This window comes from Solenopsis invicta, chromosome 13 (assembly GCF_016802725.1).
Source record: "Solenopsis invicta isolate M01_SB chromosome 13, UNIL_Sinv_3.0, whole genome shotgun sequence".
In the NCBI taxonomy this organism is placed as follows: domain Eukaryota; kingdom Metazoa; phylum Arthropoda; class Insecta; order Hymenoptera; family Formicidae; genus Solenopsis; species Solenopsis invicta.
Genome location: NC_052676.1, coordinates 4,839,287 through 4,853,485, shown reverse-complemented (window position 1 = coordinate 4,853,485; position 14,199 = coordinate 4,839,287). Strand labels below are relative to the sequence as shown.

The 14,199-nt window shown below is 37.6% G+C and overlaps 1 protein-coding gene across 1 annotated transcript in view; it reads right to left on the bottom strand.

Annotated features, from left to right (window-relative positions):
• LOC105201725 (zinc finger protein ush) overlaps nucleotides 1-14,199 on the bottom strand; it is a 239,756-nt gene that overhangs the window by 85,667 nt on the left and 139,890 nt on the right. The window lies entirely within an intron of this gene.

Below are 14,199 nucleotides of genomic sequence, written 5' to 3'. Positions count from 1 at the left end.
AAGTAAAAGACGCGTCTGCAGGATCGACGACACCGAACCAGCGGCGTGTGGAGGAATCAAATTGCCACTCGCGAAAATCGATCGCGGAATGGAGAAGGAGGAGCGGCGGTGCGGACGCGCTCGTCACGAATCTCACGGATCGATATATCGTTAAACGCTGACGCGACGTCGAACAATCGGCCCGAGTAGACAGAAAACCTGCGATCGAGGGACCCCGCGCTCCCCACGTTCCATTAAAATATATATTCCGTATATCGCGAGTCACGAGTGAGTCTCGGGCTCGAGAATACTAGGGATTATCCCGCTCTCCCCCACGCTCTCTGTACACAAGGGAGCAGAGATCTTATCGCGCGCACGTTGCCCGATAAGCCGTGCCGGCGTACCGTTATCGATCGTCATCTTATCGATCGCACACACGCACGTCTACGCGTCGCGTCTGCGAGACGTAGAAGCTGATGTGCATTGGACACATACAATTAAAAAAGTTTATCCCGAAAGAAAGCATTCATCAGATTAGACAATCTCAAATAGAAAAAAGATCTTGTTTTGAAATTATTTTTATCAAAATGAACGTAAACAGACACAATTTGTTTTTTTCCTGAAGAATAGCTTCTGTACAGTTTGATCGAGAAAGATAATATTTTTATTATTCAATAATAATTTTCATCAGCCGAGAGGAAAAAAAATGTAGGAGAGAAGAGTAACAATATTTTAAAAAATTCGAATTTGTTAAATACTTCAAATGTTATCGAAATAATCATGTATTGTGCTCTTCAGATGGCTTTGTATTATTATTATTGTATTGAAAGAAAAATAAAATATTTTCCTTAAATTATTTTTTAGTGTGCACATTAAAAAAACATATTTAAATGCAAACGAACAGATTTTCTTCCAAACAAACGAATTTAAAGAAACAAAAGTAAAATAAATATAAAAAAAAAATAAACATATAGAAAAGTAAAAAAAAATAGAGCAAGAGGAATGAAATACACGAAAAATATGTAGCAATATACAAATCCAAGTACGTGGAAACGCAAGCGTTTTAAAAACCGGCTCGAATAAAACTGGAAGTTGAAAGTAACGAACGCAAGGAACTTTCCGATTAATACATCCACTATTCTTTTTTTTCACGCGACAGGTAGTCTTGTCTCCACGCCCGCTGCGCGTGCGTTTTTGACAGGAAGCATTCTGGATTAATTATAACTTGCCTCTGCAAGTGTAAGAGGACTCCTAGGCGCAAGTTTTAATTGACGCGCGCGCGGCTCGAGCGGCGGAGTCGCTCTTAATTATGCGATTTTACGTACGCGCGCGTGAGTCGTTAATACTTTATTTCGTTTTCAGAATTTCCTCCTTTATCTCACGAGTTCCTCAATTCCTAATGCAATTCGAGTGTGTGCTTACATAAAAATGATGTGCATTATATGGAATAATATAGTAAAAAAACGCATTTTGTGATAATATAAAAAGAAAATATAAGATAAACTATTAACAAGATTATCGATCTAATCGATCGTCGCGACACATTATTTATATCAGTATAACATTATCATTAATTTCAACTTATTAGATAAATTTAATTGTTTTCCTTAAGCGAAATTTCTTTGATTAAATACAAGTAGATGGTATAATTAATTTATAATATATAATTACTTTAACATTAAAAATTGTAGATCTAAATTAATAATCTTGAATTAAAAGTTAAATTATTAAAGATCATAATATTTAATGTAAAAATTAAAATCTAAAAATCTTTAAAAATATTAAATATTTTATTGTGCATACGAAAAAATAATTTTCGCTGAAATAAACATGTGAACATAATTATGTTAAATCATTAAAAAATTTATATTAGATGTTTAATAAGATTCTGTGAGAATGTCAAAACTTTTTTCATCATTTTTTCATCATAATTGGGCGTCCGACGAAGAAATTGCAATAAAATTGATCCTTTCGTTTACTATTAAGAATCAACCATTTTCAATTGCAAATTCATTCGTCGCTCCAAATTAAGCAAAATCGTGACGTGCATTGTAATAAAATTTTCATGTGTGTATGCGAATCTTCTTTTTTAAAATTTGTACAGTGTCGATAAGACTAACTCTCTTTCCAATCGTCACCTTTATTGCCACAAGATTATCTTCGTCCACCCATAACGCAATTCAACAAAATATTCACTCTTGGATATCATTTTACAGTAGATCATACTAATAAAAATCGTCACTGTCAGGAAGACCGTATACATAAAATAACACAAATCAAATACAAAAAATATTGAGCATTAAAGAAAAATTTTCACACACTTCACTCGTTATCTCTTTAACCTTCACTCAACGTTCGCTGCGATACCACACGTTTTAATTATATTTTATTAATTTTTCCGTTTTATATCCTTCACGTCGCGATTTTCCCGGTTTTTCCGTCGATTCCCTCGAAACGCTTAGAGACCACGGCGAGATGCTCGCTCTTGCGGTGCAAGCACTATCACTGGTTTCCCAGCGGCCCAGGGACCCATGGCTACCTGTTATCACTCTCCTCGTCTTTTTCACTCTCTCACTTTCTCTCTCTGTCTCTCTCCCTCTTAGTCTCTTCACCTTTCCGTCCGTCCTCCCCTTCTACCGTCGATTTTCTCGCTCCGTGTCGCTGCCGATCCTTCTTTCCATCCTTTGCATTCTGTTACCGCACGATAAGTACCAAGTAAACATTCGACAGTCGTTCTAGTCTCTTTCAGTCGTGCGCGCGCGCGCCCGCCTATCTTGTTCTCCTCGCTTCACTTCGTCTTCTTCATTGTTGACCCACCGGGCACACACCGGAAGAGAGCAATTCCAGGGGACCGCTGGATTCTCTTTCGCGTAAGAGAAACCCGGTGAATCACCAATTATTCCCGGGAATAATCGCTGACATCAGAAGCAAGTCATTTCTCGGCTCGCGCGAATCATACGATCGCTTCATTCCAGAGATCGAAGGCGAAACAATGAGAATTTCATCGATTCGCTTTCTTCACAAAGTAAATTATTCTCTTCTGCTAAAAAAATCTATAATACTTTGATTAAAAGCAATGATACTTTAATTAAAAGAGTCTCGATTTTGATTACATGTAATCAAAATAATTAAGAGAAATATTATTAGCTGCCAAGCGAAACAAATCGTTTTCATGTTAATGTCGCTTCAACGCAACAAATACCTAGAGTTAACACCCAGAGAAAAGTTATGTTTAAATTAATGAAATCGTTTCTTCAACTTGGTCTTTTGAAATAAAAATATCTTTAAGGAAAATAAAAATTTGTTTCCAAGAAATAAAGTTATTAGCCTTCGTTAAAGTAAATAAACAAAGTAATAAATTATTTGTTTAATTTAAACAATTTTTTTTTAATTCAAAGAGAGTAAGAAATGTGAAAAATAATTTAGTTGTCCTGGTTTTGAAATATTTCTTTCATTTAAAAAAAGATTCGCGATACACAACCATTTCTTAAAATTTTAATAAAAGAAAAAAAAATTTCTCCAAATCAAAGAAACTTTTCTTTAGCCGTACAGTAATGCACAAATTCCTTTTATTCAAATTTTCGAAGAAATTTTGTTCTTGTGAGTTAAGAATAATACTTGCGTAAAATGAAGCAATTGTATTTATGTTGTTCATGATAATATTATTATAACGTATAGTAATAATTACAAATGTATAAACGGTTATGTTATACATCCTTCTTCGGCAATAAAAAAAATTTTTTCTTCTTCGTGAACGTACGGAAGATCGACTCGGCTGAATTCGGCTGCTGCTCGGACCTTGGCGAGACCGCGATATCACATTAGTTTTCCGGCGATGGAAGCGGCACCCCTGTCGCCGCGCGCTTCTCCCCCTGCCCCTCGCCACGGTGCCAGGCTCGAACTTCGCTGATAACGCTCGGCGATAACGGATAACGATAACCGCCGTGCCGCTCGCGCGATACTCCCGTGGCAATGCGCGCGCGCTCGCTCCGACTCTCCGTGAGTAACGGAGCGATAACGATAAGGCCGGGGCGTGAGACACGTAGAGAACCGTTTATATCTAATAAGCGTGTTCTTTGTCTCCGCACGTCGATGCAGTATCGCGCGCGCTCGCGCGCGCAGCGCGTTTTTTTTTCTGCGTTTCTTCTTTTTCTCCCTTTTCCCTCGCCTTTCGTCTATCTCTCTTTCCTGCCTCCGTTCATGCCGACGAGATACCGTTTCCGCGCTTAACTCAGGCATCTGCGATCTCGGAACTTGGAGAACCGCCTTGAGACACGTGTGTTAACATCGCGTACGAGAGCCGTCGATACGCGTCCGAGAGATATAAGACGTGTACACATAGAAGATTTCAGCAATAGCGACGCATTTATTTTGCACTCATACAGGTAGAAGAAATAACGTATTTATTGTGCACTCGTTTTATCTCGACTTTTTTTTCTTGTTTCTACGTTGGTTCGTTCAACAATTGCCTCATGTAGTGCGATATCAATTCGCTGTGATAGTTTAAAAATGCTTGAGCTGCTAAATCTGATTCGTGGTGTTTAAATTTTGCAAAAGAATTTTCTGACAATTTCCCGTTTTTTTAATGACACTTTTATTCAAAATTCTAGATAAAATTAGTAAATTTTTTAAATACAGCTCTAATATGTCTCTTTAAAATAAATTTATTTTATTGTAGCTTTCAATATTTTTTAATCATACATTCACAAAAAAAGTCACTTGTGTGTGTGTGTGTGAATTATAAATATTAAAAAGAAATAATATGAACTAAATGGCATGCATATAACGCTATGACCTGACTCACTAAAATATAAAATAGGCTGCACTATTTTTTGTCATTTTTTTATTAAAAAGTCGCGAGTCATACGAGACTATACACAGATGTATATGCCATTTTATATTAGCAAAAATAAAAAAAAATGATAAAAATAACAATTTTGTCAGAAAGAGAGGGATAATATTAGAATAAGTAAAATTCCAAAAATTTTTTTCTCATAAAATTTCATAAACAAAATCCATGATTTGCAAGGATAAAAAAATTTCCCTGAAAATCCCAGGTTTTCTTGATAATAAACACCGTAATCCTGACCTTCAAAAAAATTTTAATTTATCAGGAAAATATTAAAAACAGCATATAAAGCTATAAAACATCTAGTGCCATAACTTATTATTATTGAATTTTATGAACGTATTAATTTCGTGATTTCCTGCTAGTAAAACATGATAATGCTCTTATCTTTAATAGTTCATGTCCTGCTTGATAAAAAAATCAAAAAATTATTGACATCTGAAAATAAAAGTATTATCAATGGAAATTATTTTAAATCTTGTCTACAACACTTTAAAGCATTGTTATTCATTACATTTTTTAATGTCTTTCTCCCCGAGTATTTCGTATTTTGTTATATTCGTATTCTATTATATACAAAAAATATCTATATATAGATAAAAAAAATATATACATCGATTCTCACTCAATATTGTTTATTTATACGATAGTTTTATACTTTCATTAACATACCGTTCAACAATTTCTTATATATTTAACCTTCAGCGTTTTTTTCATTGCTTTTCTAATCTAATTAGGTCACTGGTGCCCGATGGAGTTTTAAAGCGTTTTGGGCTTGAAAAAACTTAAAAAATTCTCTGATCCACTTTTCCAACATTCCAGAATACGATTTCACAATTGTTTGACCCAAAACGTCTTCTACTTTTTTTTCTATATGCGTGTCCGAATTTGAAGTAAAATAATTAAAAATTGAAAATTTATCTGGATCTTCAAATTCCCACGGTGATTGGACCAGGGAGGGTTAATAGCTTCAAATGCTGATTTTAATTTTAATACTTTCTCGACAAATTAAAATTTTTTAAAGTCAGATTCAGTAGATCAAAAACTACCAAAAAAAAAGAAATACCTACTACTTTTACTTGCCACTTCGAGGAACAAAATTTTGCCCATCGTCCTTACTATTCCGCACAGCGATGTTCCTTTAGATGCTGATTAATTGTTCAGCGCGGATATTTTATCGCGCTTACCGCCTCGCGCTATTTTAAGTCCGCCTATTATTCCGTAACGCATTATTGTTTATGTTCCTCCCGGTGGAAAATACGCGCGAGGTGCAACGGCCGGCACAACGGTACGCAACGCAATGTAATGCAATGCAATGCAACGCAATGCATCGCGCTTGACTTTATTCGCACCGGGTAGAAAACGAGAGAGTGCGAGAGAGTCCACAGTACGTTCGATAAAAGCGGGCAGCGGTGGCGGCGCGCTCGAATCGAGGCGCGGTGACGGAAACGAGTGCTGACAGTGCCATAAATATTCACACGTCGTTAACTACTGAACTCCGGCGACGTTGCGTGCGTTACGAATGCAAAAGTAACACGTGCATTTGTATAATCCACTCGAACATTAATGCATCCATTCTTGCGGGCAGCTTTTCTTTCCGAGGGAAAGGAACAACTGCGCGGTAGCTTGTAGGCCACCTGTAGTCCTAAGAAACGTGGCACGAAATGGAAATAGCCGTTTATGAATTTCTTTAGACCGACGAGAAAAAAATGTGCGCGTCGACCGAAGTGTGAAAAATAAGAATAGTCGTGTCACATTTCAAAAAGTAATAATAAAAATCTATTAATCGCGCGAGAACGTAAACTTTTAATACAAAAATTCTTTTAATACAGAAAGACCACGAACGAGCACGATAGAGATATCGAAAAATTGTTCACCTTGTTTGTAACATTTATCTTCATAAACCATCGCGAAACTAGTTTTAATCTAACTTGGTCTTCTCCAATCGTTCGTTATAATTAAAAGAACACTTTTGGCGTCTACAATCTAAATATTACTGCGGACATGATTCAAATGATTATAAACAACCTATAGCGCAGCATTCTGATATCTTGTGATACGCGAATTATGGATCACGTAATTAACGTGAGCTACCAATCAACGAAAAAGATAATTGATTTGCATGACTGTCCCTGTTTAGGAATTGAGATATCCCCGCTCCTCGATAGCTCGCTTCAATGTAATAATAGAGCTCGACGATTATCACTGACCATGTTTTATCTTTGTCCACGAATCTTTAAAGACTGTTTTAATTTTAATCGACATGGCTTTTCGCATTCTTTCAGTTGCAGCAACCTAAAGTGTTTTTAAGATGTGTTTTTGTGCTACTAGTAATAAAAATGAAATAGTGTAAAATACAGCGTCTGTTCTTAATGTGGAATTTATAATGCCAATGCAACGTACGAAAAGCTTTAGGAAATTTTTCAAAAGACTATGATGTCAAAAGAAGAAGCTTTTTACTGGCATAAAAAGTATTTAAAAGACGAGCGCACGTATGAGGAACTTATACAAATTAATAAAAAAAATAAATTAATTAATAAAAATAATTGCGAAAAAACTAGACAGGAATCAGAGAATTATTTATTAGATGCTGACTGCAAATTCGGCAATGCAAAAAAGTTTGCGCGTAATTGTTCCCAAAACTCTCACAAAACTTTAACCTTAAAGTTGAAATTTTAACCTCGGCGAAGCGCGAACGGGAAAAGAACTAGCACTCAGTTAAAATTTGTTGAGTGTGAAGAGATTCAAAATTAATGAACTCTATTATCACGATGAGAATTCATTTTTAATACAATTCGGAGTCAGAGAACGGAGCGTATGTGCGAGGGAATCACCAGACGGAAGTTTGCATATCGAAACTCAAAGTGAAATGCGTGCTTGTGTTTCTTCGATTCCCAGGGCATTGTTCACCTAGAGTGGATATACCTCCAGAACAGAAAGTAGATCAATATTACTATCTGAAAATTCTAGAAAGGCTTCAACAAAAAGTCTGTCGCATTCGCGTCCAGAGAATTTCACGTAAATGGATCTTTTACGACGATAACGTGACATTCCATACTGCACCGTCTGTTGGACAGTTTTTGAAGTCTAAAAGATATTGATAAGCTATCACGTCCTCTTTATTCGCCCGATGTCGCTTCTTATGAATTTTTCTTATTCCAAAAAAAAAAAAAAAATATATATATATATATCATATCATTATAAAACGAAGATTATAAAATGCGAAGACTAATTATTCTATATGTAGATCAAGATAAATCAAAGTTATTACAAAAGATTAATAGTTTACAAGATATTTTATATCATACTTTTCGAAATAAAATATAAAATAATTCGTAAACTATTAATTTTTTAATAACTTTACTTTATATACAGAGTGATTAGAAGAATCATATTATGTAAAATACATATCATTTTATTAAAAAAATAGTGATTACGTTTTATGTGACTTTGAAAAATCAATTCTATTAAAAATTGATTATATCATTATTCGTTCCCCTCAAAACCATACAACTTTGGTTTGAAGAGTTTTTTTCGTACCGTCCATATTTTTCAAGATGTTCGGTCTATTACGTTCAAAAATTTTTCATTGTGTATATTTTCACAATTATATTATAAAATCAATTTACATAATTACGTGTGTATGTGTATATATATGTGTGTGTGTGTGTGTGTGTGTGTGTGTGTGTATATATACGTGTCCAAAGTAATATTATAATTATGAAAATTGATACTAATGGTATTTTATATAAATTATACAAAGTTTATATAATTTAGTTTATACTATTATCAATTTTCATAATTATATTAATTACGAGGATAATAATGCTGATTGATTGATAATAATTGTTAATATATATATATACTTTTTTTTCCATATTCCAGATTCGCTCTGATACTCGCCAAACATCTAGATCAAAGTAAAACTGATGCATCCACGCGTAATTTATTCTACACCGATTCAAAATGAAATATTAAATATTATCTTGAAGATAATTGACGACGATAATTTACGCTGATAATAAATTTTTTCCAGCGGCGCAGGTTTACGAACCCAAGGCAGAGTCGTAATTAAGCTTTGATTTAATTTGGTTATACGCTTTTACGCGCATATCCTAATTCCATATTTATTAATACGCATGGCATCCGCAGTACGGTATGTTTACTTTTCGCAGTCTTTTCCCATGTCGGAATGCGTTTCCTCGTCCATAATTCGTCGCGATGAGTCCGCGCCCAGCTCCGGTTACGCAAAAGCTTCCCACTTGCCTCACTAATTCATTTCCTTGAAAACCGCTTCGGCGACTAGCTGCTTCGTTCCGACTTCCGTTACCGACTGTGCTTTCTTGGATGCTCTCTTAGACTTGAGGATATTAGTTACGGCTTATTGCACGCGCGCGTTCACATAAATCCCCGTGAGTGAATTTCTCGCGCGAGGATGTTTCCCAAGCGCGCTACCGCCGATTCCTCACGTTACATACGAGTACGTGCAACGTTATTCGGCTGTCGGTGTCTTGCGTCACGCCTCCGAGGAACCGTTGCGAAACAACGTGCCCCGCCGTTATCGAAGTCGCGATCGGCAATTACCCGCTAATAAATTATTCGCATCGGCTTTACGCGATGTTCGACGAGAAAAAAAGGAGGAAAAAGAGAGAGAAAGGGGGAGGGAGGGGAAGAGAGAACCAGTCGAACTTGTATTTTCTGAGTCGCCTATCGGATCCATCTAACCGTTATTCGATATCGATGTTGGGCGCGTATTAATATGCGCAGATTAACATCGGGATTCGCGCAAACGAGTTTTCGCGCGACAAGTCGCAAAGCGACCAGAAAGTCCGGTCCACCTCGACGTCCCGCCTGTCCCCTCCCCCCTGAGGACGGGGAGAAAGGACGGAGACGCATGTCGCGGCTCGAGGAAGACCCGCGTGTGCAAATAAGAGAAAGGGAAAAAAAAAGCGGATTGAGCAGCGCAATTACGTCGCACAACTATCAGTAATTAATTCGTCGAGTGTCGCTGAAACGAGCGCTATTGGAATTAAGTCGTCCGGGAGACAAATAAAAAAAAAATATATATATATGCTGTAGCATCGTCACTTTAATCACTATTAATGGCGTTCTATTAGGTGGACGACGGAGGCGATTGGAGGCGGGGAGAAAAACTCGATTCGAGATCCAGATTCGATCTGAGGATTTGGAGAGGGTGAGGAATATTCTTCTGCCGAATTTCTTCGCTCTCTCCTCTTCCCTCTCGCACGGACTGTCATCGGACTGTTCTCGGGGTATATCGGAATCGTTTATCCGGCGACCGACGCGACGCCGATTACGCGGAATTCCCCAGAGATGCGCCGCGCCGGGCGAGGAGAACGATCCCGTTGATACGTGCGGGGGATCAATAACCCTAAGTGCGAACGGTTTCAATTAGGGTACACGAAGCGCGCTATAAAGATCGCTGCGAGGAGCTCGAGCTTTTCTTTACAAGTCGCCACAGATTATACGAGAAATCAGCAACCAACAGAATTGTAATTTTGGAATTATTGTAATCGATGGATAATTCGTATACTGAAAAAAGATTTTTATCTTCGAGTAAATATATTTATTTTAACGTTATTTGATTTTAAAAGATGTCCTAAGTTTAAAAATAAATTATTTTACATTGAGATGCATGATACTAAAATTCATAAATATATTTACTTAAACATAAAAAAAACTTTTTTTTCCAGTGACGTTTTTCCACATTAAACACAAAGATCCTAGTACGTACCTAATAAAATTAATAAAAAACAGTTTTTATTTTCTAGTAAATGGCCTTTTTCCAATTCGCACATTCGACTGACTTCGAGAATTGTAAATTGATTGCGTGCAGTATTTTTTAATTTAAGATTCAAAGTTTAATTTTCAAAGAAAATTATTTTTGTTTTTTTTTTATTTTACATGTATGAAGAAAGTTAACCTAAATGCTCTTCAAGCTTACAACTTTTTAATTACGATTCTAATTATAAAAAAATTGTAACAAGCTAAAATAAAGAAGGCAAGATTCAAAGTTGAACAATAAAACTTCGTCGCCGCGATTAATATCGCGCAAATAAATAACATAAATAAAAGATAGGTTAACTAACTCACCCCTCTCCCCGGTGACGCTGCCCGGCGCCGACCACCGTCGACCTCTTCTGCTGCTTCTCCATAGCACTTACGCATCACACGCGCGCGCTTATTACCAAAACGCAACGAATACAGGGCCAATTGCACAGGCTGTACATAATTTCCGATTAAACGCGGTTCGAGAGCGCTTCGCTGTGTCTCCGCAGTGTTCCATTGGCGGAAGAGAGCTTCGCTGGCGAACGGCGTCAACTTCACTCCGATTTACCGCGCGACACGACGCAAGTTAGGCTAGGGTTAAGAGGTCGAAATTAAAACGGCTTCCGTGCACGCACAGGGTGCTCGACGCATGATGCAACGCGTGCTAACGCATGCAAATACAGAGGGTGAAGGTTAACCGCGTCGCGCGCGCGATTCGGCATCTTAATTCTCGCTTGACTCGCGCCGTGTCGCGGCGCGGCGGTAAAGAAGTGAAGTTGCCGACGTGACGCTGACGTCATCCGCCGCCAACGGAGACCCGCGAAACGAAGCGCTTTCGAATCGCGTTTAATCGGCCTACGTAAATTGGTCCTGTATTCGTTGCGTTTCGGTAATTAGCGCGCGCGTGAGATCGCGTGTCGAGTATTCTCGTGTATGTGAGTGCTATGAAGCCTGTGTTTGAGTGGCGTCGGACGGCAGAGCGACCATGGTGAGTAAATAACCTATTGTTTATTGTTTCTTACGTTTATTTACTCGCACGGTACTAATCGCTCGCGTCGCAAGTGTCTCATCGATCGTTTTACATCAGTACAGTGTTAAAAATCGGCAGCAGAATTTAATGAAGAGTAAGCAAATTTCAAGCACGTACATTAAAACACATTAATGTTAAAAGTGCAGTAAAAGTGCACTAATTTCATGCACAAAATGTTCACTTATTGATATATTAAATTTAATGTGTTACTTGAAAATACATTAAATTTCGTGACATTTTTAACAGTGTATAAGATTTGCGATTTTGGGTCTGACATGTATCAATGTTCATTCCTACATAAACGTAATCATTTTTTCATAGAGCGCGACTCTGTATTAGGGCACTACATTGCAAAACCAAGTGTGTATTTTTGTGTATAAAATTATGTGGTGACATTTTTACGCGTTTATGTGCGTGTAATTTTTTTTTATATGCTTATACATGTAATTTATTATTGATACACGTCTAACCGTTTAATAAGTACAAAAGTTGCACGCACAAATTTAATTTAATTCATATAAAAAATGCAAATACATAAAAAGTAACTACACGTTTTAAACACTTGAATTTGCAGTGTAAACATTGAGAGCCTATCTCCTTATCTAAATCATTAAATTTTCATAATGCACCGCTCGCAGTTATTATCGAAATTTCTTACTTTAAAAAATTATAATGATGCAAATACAGAAAAAAATTTATTATTAAATCGACAGTTCATCGTCTCATATATAAACAAGAATACAAAATCTTCTTGAAAAAATTTATAATTTTAAACAGACATAATTTGCTTGCGTAAAGAGAAAAATTTTCTTCATGTAAGCAAATTATGTTTGTTTAAAGTTATAAAATCTTCCAAGAAAATTTTATATTCATGCTTATATACAAAACAATAAATTGTTATTTCGATGCTAATTTTTCTTCTGTGAAAGATTATAAAAAATTATTTAAGAAAGAAAAAATATTGTATTTTATCATAATGCAAAGAGTTTAAAATATTCTTCATAATTTCCGAAATATGAGTCTTTTGTGAAAACGGTACGATTATGATGCGATTTTATCAAACTTTATAGGTTAATAAGAAAAGAGAACTGTCTGTGTAATTCACGTCTCATTAGTAATATTCAATCGCGTTTGTGTTCGAGATTCTTCTTCGCGACTGCAGATCGTCTGCTTGTTTTCTACGAATAACGTTAGACGACTAATTTAAATATCCTACTTTTTTTCTATTTGGCGCGCGCGACGTCAACATCCTCGCAAAACGGGGTCGAAGCATTCGATCGAACGGAGAGGGACGCGTGCGATCTCTCCGGCGGGGACGGAGGCATGAAAAAGCGCGCGGGCGGAAACGACGACGGCGAGATTCCGCGTAATCGCGAGGAGAGACGTCGAGAGGACAGCCAGAATGGATCATCGCTGTAGTGTCGGTGACCGTTGGCCTCTTCGAGTACCTAATAGAGGGAAAGGAGAGGAGAAGGAGGAGGAGTGAACGAGGTGCGGCGCGGGGAAGACAGAGACGGAGGAGAAGAACAGAGAGGAACTCCCTGGCGCCGTGTTATCTTATTCGTTAAGATCCTCCGGCAACGGGGAGCGGGGAAGAGGAAATGGATCCAACACACAGTGGTCTTACTGTCTCGTCCATTCTCTCCCTTCCCCTCTCTCTTTCTCTCTCTCGCTCCATCCTCGGCAGCGCGAGGGTCCCGGGGGAGAAAATCCAGGAACGGCTCTTCGAGTCTAGACGACGCGAGAGATAGTCCGGACCCTTCTTCCTCCTCCCTTTTCCCTCCCCCTCCCTTTATCGGACCCGCTCTCTCATCTGCCCGAGAAGATGAACGGATACCCGTGGTTTGATGCTCGGAAGCCCTTACGCAGTGACCAGCGCTGATTTTTTTTTAGAACCGCAGCGAGAGCACGCGCTGTTCGGTCCACATAGCGGATGCTGCACGTATCCCACGTGAAGGCGCGATCGCAGATACGACCACTGCACTCATTGCATTTAGTGCTAAACGCAATCGTCTGACCTTGAATCTCATACGTTCCCAATAAAGTGTATTACTGCAATTACACGACTTCAGTAAGTCTCTTGTTGTCCCAGGGTAAAAATGAAATTAATCGAAAAAGCCGTTCACATTTCTCGTAGTACATCCAGGGTCAAAATTTTTCACCTACTTTTAACCTTAGTTTTAGGACGTTCTAGAAGACTACAACAAGAGCAATCATTTCCTATTTTGAAGTTAGAAAGAGGTCTTCAGTACAATCTGTTTCAAACTCCCTATCCCTATTATAGTCAATAGTTCAAGAGAGGTCTTTTTGAGTGTTTAAAGTATCCACAGACGGAGACTTCCTCACAGATGATATGGAGCTTTTCACACTTAAAGCTTCCATGGGTGTGCAATTCCACACCCAGAGTTCGGAGTATTTAAAATCTCAGATAGCACAGAACATTCTATGGCTGTCTGTAAACGTTCTATCCGAATATCCATGGAACATTCAGACATCCATAGAATGTTCTGTGCTATCTGGGAAAATAGTTTCATTTTTGACAAATTATAAA